Source organism: Globicephala melas, chromosome 18, assembly GCF_963455315.2.
Source record: "Globicephala melas chromosome 18, mGloMel1.2, whole genome shotgun sequence".
NCBI classification, from domain to species: domain Eukaryota; kingdom Metazoa; phylum Chordata; class Mammalia; order Artiodactyla; family Delphinidae; genus Globicephala; species Globicephala melas.
In genome coordinates, this window is record NC_083331.1 from 49,543,469 (window position 1) to 49,552,053 (window position 8,585).

Genomic DNA, 8,585 nt, shown 5'->3' on the forward strand with positions numbered 1-8,585 from the left:
AAAGTCGAGAAGGTCAGTTCATCCAGCAGTTTAATAGTGTCATCAAAGGCCCCTATCATTCATCTCAGGCTGTTTGGCCATCACAACGCTGGCCGCTCCTAAGGCTGCTTATTACCACGGTTGCAAGATGGCAGACAGGCTCCATGCTTCTTTTTTCATATTCACTGGAAGAGATGCTGAGCCCTCATTGCTCTTCAGCGTATAAGGGACCTTTTCCAGAAGCCATTGGCCAAACTTCTGTCTTCTCATAGGCCAGGCTTGGCTTATTTGCCCAGTTTTGAACCAGGGGGCCCCCTTAAGTGAGAATCACCTAGTGATGCTGACTGATGGGAGTTTGGTGGAGTAAATGTTGGGGGTTAACCACAACATTTACCATAGTTAGCCTTTATGAATTCTCTTAAAAATTGCATACTTGTATCAATATGATGTGAGATCCTGTCTTTCAAAATTAGAACCTTGTAAGTCGGCGAGTTTCTTAAGGAACGATATAGAGAGCACAGGGGAGAGGACAAGAATATTTCCTCTGTCGTACCCACCAAGGATCATGTGAGAGAGTACTTGAGAAAATTTGTTCTGTTCAAGCAATCATGAAGAGATCATGGTGGTGATGAGGTGAAAAATTGGTAACCTGGATAATTTGTAAATACTTGTGACTACTTTATGAATACAAAGTGTGAAAAATAGTCTCATACTTTTTCAGGTTTTTTCTGTAAAAATTCATGAAAGGGAATGGTGGGTTCAATGCTCATCTTCTTATGATTAAATTTGAAACTTAAGATTGTGGGTTTTAGGTACTGTAATCCCATGAGATCGTTTAATACATTTAGGTGACCCAGTAATTCTCTTGATGATTCTGTTTGACGATTCTGTGTGAAGCTCTTTAATGCTTACACTGTAAAGATCCTCAAAGCTCGTCATGGAGAGTATTTTTCAACACCAGTTTTATAACACAATCCTGTGAAAGATTATCAAAACTCCTTGCTGTTAAAATTAGATTGGGGAAAATAGGATTTATTGAAAATTCCCTAGGAGAGACCTATTAGAATCAGGAAAAGGACGGAGCAGTGCTTTCTAGGTTACATCCAGGCTTTTAACTCACATATTTTTGTGTGCTACTTGCTGTTACTTAAATTTTTTTTTTTGTATTTTTGATAGCTCAAGTGCTTTGTTAGATCTGTAATGAATTCATTGTCACAGACCTGCATGGGAAGCGTTGGTCTGCCTGTTGCCATTTCAGGCTAAATAGAGAGTTCTTCTTACATTTGTCAGAAGCTCATTTGCCCTTTCAACCTGTTCTACGGCAGCAGGAAAACATCCATCACAGATGGCCAAGAGAGCTCCTGGGTCAAGCTTGCAAGTCCTCTGTGTTCTTAAATCCATTTCTACCTCCAAATCAGACTAGCTTCCTGGGAGCCCTTAGTCGTAAAATACTGACTTTGTGTCAGTTTCAAGTTCGGATGTATAATGAGGTTTAGGATATCCATGTTGCCTTCTTTCTGAATACATTTAAATTCTAGGGTCAGGAATATAGCTCACAGCTGAAGAGGAGGCCAATGGAAGTGCAGAGAGAAACCAAGAAAGAGCCTCTCCCTGACCTGAGTTCACCTTAACAAGTCTTTATTGAGTATTCATTGTGTGCCAGGTGTATTAGGGACACGGTACAAGTGTGGTATTTTCATACTATAAAATAACTATGAATTCAGCTATGAAAATTAACATTTTTATAATTAAACTTATTTACAAACAATTTTATCATCAAAATTAATATATACTTAGAGCCCCATTCCACCTGAAGGCAAGAAAACTCAAATCTAATCTTGCCCATTTCTTCTCTCCAGCTTTTTCAGATTTAAGTCCAATCAAATCAGGATATTCCCTAACCCCTCTTCTGCCCCACAGTTGTTATCTGACCTTGGCTTGGTTTACATGGTGACAGAGTCATGGCCCCGTGGTGGACCTGTGGAAGCACCTTGTTCTATGCACCTCGTTGCTATGCCAGTGATCACTGCAGCACCTAGCATCCTGTCTGGTCTTTCTACCTGGTTAGCCCTTCACGATGGCATCCACTGGGGTGTCAACTTTCCCACCTGATCCATGGCTTGAAGGACCATGCAGCACAGGTCACCCAGTGTTCAGCTTCAGCCCTCATCCCTTCATCTCAGGCAGGTCATCTCTTTGGGTCAACAGGTCTGCTCTGTCAACCAAAGGTCCTCTCTGCCCCTAGATCCTGAATCAAATCTGCAAAGTCCCTCTTTCACATAAGGAAACATACAGCTTCCAGGGATTAGGATGGGAACATTATTTGGCATACCACAGTCACTTTGATATTTACCAACTAAAACCAGGAGTTAGTATTCTCCCCTTTTGCCACTATTTAAAAAGAGATCATTAGGATGATTCTGACTAAAAATGTTAAAGTTTTTTCTCAAATAATATTTATAAATGTGTGCTCATCACTAAAAGGTGTAATAAAATGACATTTGTCGACTCAGTAGGCTTAATTTTCAGTGGGATAGTGGTGGTTCCAGTGACCTCTGCGTTGCCCGTTTTGCCTCATTTCTTTGGGAGCAGTCTCTACAATGATGGGCAAGATGATCCATTGTGCTGTATGAAGAACATATTAGAAAATTTATTTGTATGTGTTTTTATATTTGAAAAGAAACATTTTAAGCATTTCTGGTATTTCATAGAAGGGTTGGCACAGACACGCTTGTCGTTATGGCTGTTAGTCACGTGCAGTGCAGAACGCGTAGTGTAGTACGTAGATGTCCTGAGGGCTGAATGAGCACCCCACCCCGCAATGGTTTCTTCATTTGGCATGTTGTGATATATTACAATTTATTTATGTCATCACTTTGCAAGCAAGATTTTTAGAAACATGAGGAACACGAAGAAGAACATCTACAAATTTTCCAGTGATGCTTAAAGTCAAGTAAGATTTAATCTCTCCTTGACATACTACATACAGTAATAAATGTTTACAAGCATCTTCTGAGCTTACATAATAGCAGATGCATATAACGGCAAATCCCCTTGCTCTTCTTACTGAGGTTAAAATGGCTGAAATAAAATACTGGAAATAACATGGAAACTGACACAAGTATATTCCTTTGTCAGCAAATATTGCTGGAAGAGGCACAGAAAACATCACCGAAGTAGAGAAGAAACAAGAATGAGAACAAATAATTCGGTGTGAGACGTTTGCTCCATAATACAGGTGTCTCCATCATATCTCAGCTTATGATATTTGCTAAATTGTTTCAATGATGAAATACAAAAAGAACTATTTATGAGCCATTAAAATGTTTTAGGAGACCGATACTCAACAGTAAGTTACTTGTTTATTAAAAACAAGGGACTTCCCTGGTGGCACAGTGGTTAAGAATCCGCCTGCCAATGCAGGGGACACGGGTTCGAGCCCTGGTCTGGGAAGATCCCACATGCCGTGGAGCAACTAAGCCCATACGCCACAACTACTGAGCCTGCGCTCTAGAGCCCACGAGCCACAGCTACTGAAGCCCGAGTGCCTAGACCCGGTGTACCGCAACAAAGAGTAGTCCCTACTCGCCGCAACTAGAGAAAGCCCGCGTGCAGTAACGAAGACACAATGCAGCCAAAAATAAATAAATAAAAATAAATAAATTTAAAAACAATTTATGGTAAAACTGGGTACATTTACCCATTGATGGAATGACTATTTTGGAATAAAAAAGAGATTCCAGAATATAGTTACAGAGTCTCTATAATATTACTATATTATTTTTACTGCATCATTTATTGCAAGTTTTAGTCTCAAATTGTAGTCAGAAATTAGCAAATGTGGTTCATTTTATAAAAAACAGGATTTTTTTTCAGCTTTATTGAGGTATAATTGACGCATAAAATTGCCAGATATTTAAAGTATACAACAGGCTGATTTGATACACATGTACATTGTGAAAGGATTTCCCCCATGGAGTCAATTAACACCTCCATCACCTCACACAGTTATCCTTTTTATTTGGTGAGAACATTTAAGTTCTACTCCCTTAGCAAATCTCAACTATACAATACAGTGTTATCAACTATAGTCACTATATTATACATTAGATCCTCAGACCTTACTCATCTTATAATTGAAAATTTATACCCTTTTACCAACATCTCCCTATTTCCTCCACCCACAGCCCTGGGCAATCACTTTTCTACTCTTTAAAAACAAGATCTTGCTCCAGTGTCTCGTCTGCAGTCGGTTGTGTGGAGGGAAGCGTCTTGGTCCGTAGGCGCGAGGAAGGGAACAGCATCTATTGTCTGTGTTTGACTCCGTAGTTTGGTCCTAGGCCTCCCGGAGCTTTCCCGGGGCGGTCAGCAGAAAACGCCGCGACCGCCCCGCCCCTCCCCTCCGTCCCCGGGACCGGGAGGGACCCAGCCCGCGTCACGCCGCATCGCGCCCCCGGAATCAGACGGTGCCCCATAGATTGCCAGCTTTCCCCCGATGGTAAACGAGTAAGAGATCGTGAGATCACGTACTACAGGTGAACTCTTAGCTCCTGCAGCTCCTTTTGACAAGAAATGTGGTCGTGAAAATTGGACTGTTGCTTTTGCCTTAAGAACTTTCTCTTGCATGGCACCAAGAATATCACCAATTCAAGCAGTTTAAGATTGTCAGGACAAAACAGTGATGGTGGTCAAAAAAATAAGCCTCGTGAACATATTATAGACTGTGGCGATATAGTCTGGAGTCTTGCTTTTGGATCTTCAGTTCCAGAAAAACAGAGTCGCTGTGTAAACATAGAATGGCATCGATTCAGATTTGGACAAGATCAGCTACTCCTTGCCACAGGGTTAAACAATGGGTGTATCAAAATATGGGATGTATATACAGGAAAACTCCTCCTTAACTTGGTAGGTCATACTGAAGTGGTCAGAGATTTAACTTTTGCTCCAGATGGGAGCTTGATCCTGGTGTCAGCTTCAAGAGACAAAACTCTGAGAGTGTGGGACCTGAAAGATGACGGAAACATGATGAAAGTATTGAGGGGCCATCAGAACTGGGTGTACAGCTGTGCATTCTCTCCTGACTTCTATGCTGTGTTCAGTGGGAGCCAGTAAGGCAGTTTTCCTTTGGAATATGGATAAATATACCATGATACGGAAACTAGAAGGACATCACCATGATGTTGTAGCTTGTGACTTTTCTCCTGATGGAGCATTACTGGCTATGGCCTCTTACGATACTCGAGTTTTTATCGGGGATCCACACACTGGAGACATTCTGATGGAATTTGGGCACTTGTTTTCCCCACGCACTCCAATATTTGCTGGAGGAGCAAATGACCGATGGGTACGATCTGTCTCGTTTAGTCATGATGGACTGCGTGTTGCAAGCCTTGCTGATGATAAAATGGTGAGGTTCTGGAGAATTGATGAGGATTATCCGGTACAAGTTACACCTTTGAGCAATGGTCCTTGCTGTGCCTTTTCTACTGATGGCAGTGTTTTAGCCGCTGGGACACATGATGGAAGTGTGTATTTTGGGGCCACTCCAAGGCAAGTCCCTAGCCTTCAACATTTATGTCGCATATCAATCCGAAGAGTGATGCCCACCCAAGAAGTCCAGGAGCTGCCGATTCCTTCCAAAGTTTTAGAGTTCCCCTCCTACCGTGTTTAGAGGATGCTGTCTTCCCTAGTATTAGGGACTGACAACACACTTTACACAAACCTCAAGCTTTACTGACTTCAAGGTTTAGGAGATTTATTTAATTTGATACATTCTTGTATTGCATTTTTATCAGTTGAGCTTCTAAAATATTATTTATAGACCTTAGGAGAAATATTTCTGAACATATCAAATGTAAATATTTTTCTAAAATGTAACTGTGAGAACATATACATACATGTATATATTTCGATATAAGCTGCTGTGTGTTGAATGGATGCTTTTGCTTTTCTAATTTTAAGTTCCAACATGTATACATTGCTTCAGTAGAGCCACAATATGTATCTTTGCTGTAAAGTGGAAGGAATGTTTTCATTCTGGGACACTGAGTTAGATGGTAAATACTGACTTAAGAAAGCTGAATGCCTCGTAACAAAATGTGTATTTGGTTGGGGGGTGGTCAGACAACTGACGTTCAAGTAAAACAGCTTTTGTCTAGGGAAGGATTTTGTTTTCCTTAAGAGTGGCAGCTGAGAGGTAGAATTTGAATGTGACATTATTAAATGAAAAGTAGCCGGGATACAACCAGGAAAAAAGGGTGTCTTTTTTTTTTCTTTTTCCCTAACTACTGCTTGTGGGCCTTAATTTTGGAAAGCAGCTGGCTACTTTCACCCCTGTGGTCTAAATAAAGTATTGTAATAAATTTTAGTCTATTTGAAAAATCTGTCTACTGCATTATTGCTAAATATTTTGTTGTTTCTACTAAGGGACAATTATTTTATGACTGTAGTGGGTATTTTTGCTTTTTGTTTATTTTTTACACATATCCTATGTTTCTGCAGGGGATAATATTGGTGACTTGCCAAAGAGAAGCAATACAATTAGTATATCTGTTTTTGCCTTCTGTTATTTATCTTACCTGCAGATATTAAGAATGTATGCATTATGTAAAATGCTTGATTATATATTTTTGTTGAGCTTTTTTTTTTTTTTTTTTTTGCGGTACGCGGACCTCTCACTGCTGTGGCCTCTCCCGTTGCGGAGCACAGGCTCCGGACGCGCAGGCCCAGCGACCGTGGCTCACGGGCCCAGCCGCTCCGTGGCATGTGGGATCTTCCCGGACCGGGGCACGAACCCGTGTCCCCTGCATCGGCAGGCGGACTCTCAACCACTGCGCCACCAGGGAAGCCCCTTGTTGAGCTTTTTAATTAAAGACTTGTTAAAAAAAAAAAAAAAAACAGAACAAGATCTTTACTAGAATAAAATAACATTTTGTAATGAGATAGGGAATGACCATGAAAATATTTTTTTGCTACTTGATGGCAACAACGTTTGATGGCTTTGTTTTCATTACTTCGGCAGTGGTTGAAGATATTCTGCAGATTTTCCTTTGCAAAAAAAAAAAAGGGGGGGGTTTCAAATTTGTTGACCTTTTCCCAAGGTGGCTGCCGGTAGTTTTCCTAGTATATATTTAAAATACAAAAACAAGCTTAATAATCTTCTTGTACAATAAAGGTGATAAAAACAAATACAATGCATAACCCCTTTTGAAAGAAACATATGCTATGAGAGAACAGTTTGAAAATTAAATGTGTAAAAAGTTTCCATTATTATATGGTTTTGTTGCAAAAAAACCCCTAAATATTACACACATTTCTCATCAGAAACTAAAATGTTTAACAGTATTTTCAAGTGATATATTTTTAGCAGAATTTGAACCAATTTGTTTAAATATACACAAAAGGCAGAGGACTCAGTGGGTGGAAGTAGTGGGATGGAAATTAACTAGCTCATCTTTTTTTTTTTTTTTTTTTTGCTGTGGCTGGGCCCGTAGGCCATGGCCGCTGAGCCTGCGCGTCTGGAGCCTGTGCTCCGCAGCGGGAGGGGCCACAACAGTGAGAGGCCCAAGTACCGCAAAAAAAAAAAAAAAAAAAAAAAAATATATATATATATATATATTTTTTTTTTTTTCACTGTGTTGGGTCTTTGTTTCTGTGCGAGGGCTTTCTCTGGTTGCAGTGAGCAGGGGCCACTCTGTCGCGGCCTCTCATTGCGGAGCACAGGCTCCAGACGCACAGGCTCAGTAGCTATGGCGCACGAGCTTAGTTGCTCCGCGGCACGTGGGATCCTCCTAGACTAGGACTCGAACCCGTGTCCCCTGCATTGGCAGGCAGATTCTCAACCACTGCGCCACCAGGGAAGCCCCAAGCTCATCTTTAACAAAACGTCTGCCTAAATGGTAGATGCCATTGAGCAATGAGTAGCTGCTTAGTGTGACTCAGTAAACCAGCCAAGGTCAAACTCCTTCCACCCGTCCCTTTGTGCCAGCCATGCACACCAAGGATGCCTGTACATTAGTCCACAACAAAATCTTCCAATCTTTGTATCACCAATCAAGATATTTTGTAAGATCAGAATATTCAGTCATATTGTGTTCATAAAAATATCTAGAAAAATAAACATTTTGAGGGAGGAAAGGCTTTATTTTTGTGCAGCAACGAAGACCCAACGTAGCCAAAACTAGCTAAATTTATTTAAAAATAAATAAAATAAAATAAACATGTTTACAGTTCTGGCAACTAAAACCGAAAGAAGTAAAGTATCTCAGACCAGAACTGGAACTTAGGTCTTGTCCTGTTTGGGGTTTTCCCATCTTAAATCTTCTTTTTTTAAACATCTTTATTGGAGCATAACTGCTTTACAATGCTGTGTTAGTTTCTGCTGTATAACAAAGTGAATCAGTTATACATATACATACATCCCCATATCTCCTCCCTCTTGCATCTCCCTCCCACCCGCCCTATCCCACCCCTCTAGGTGGTCACAAAGCACCGATCTCCCTGTGCTATGTGGCTGCTTCCCACTAGCTATCTATTTTACATTAAATGCATTTTTAAAATTACTCCAGGTGAAGGGAATTGCACTAAAACACACATCTGTTGGAGAA

General features: G+C 40.7%; 1 pseudogene; it reads left to right on the forward strand.

The window, feature by feature from the left end:
• Positions 1-2,718: 2,718 nt before the first annotated feature.
• On the forward strand, positions 2,719-6,181 carry LOC115843035 (WD repeat and SOCS box-containing protein 1 pseudogene; annotated as a pseudogene).
• The last annotated feature ends 2,404 nt before the right edge of the window (positions 6,182-8,585 follow it).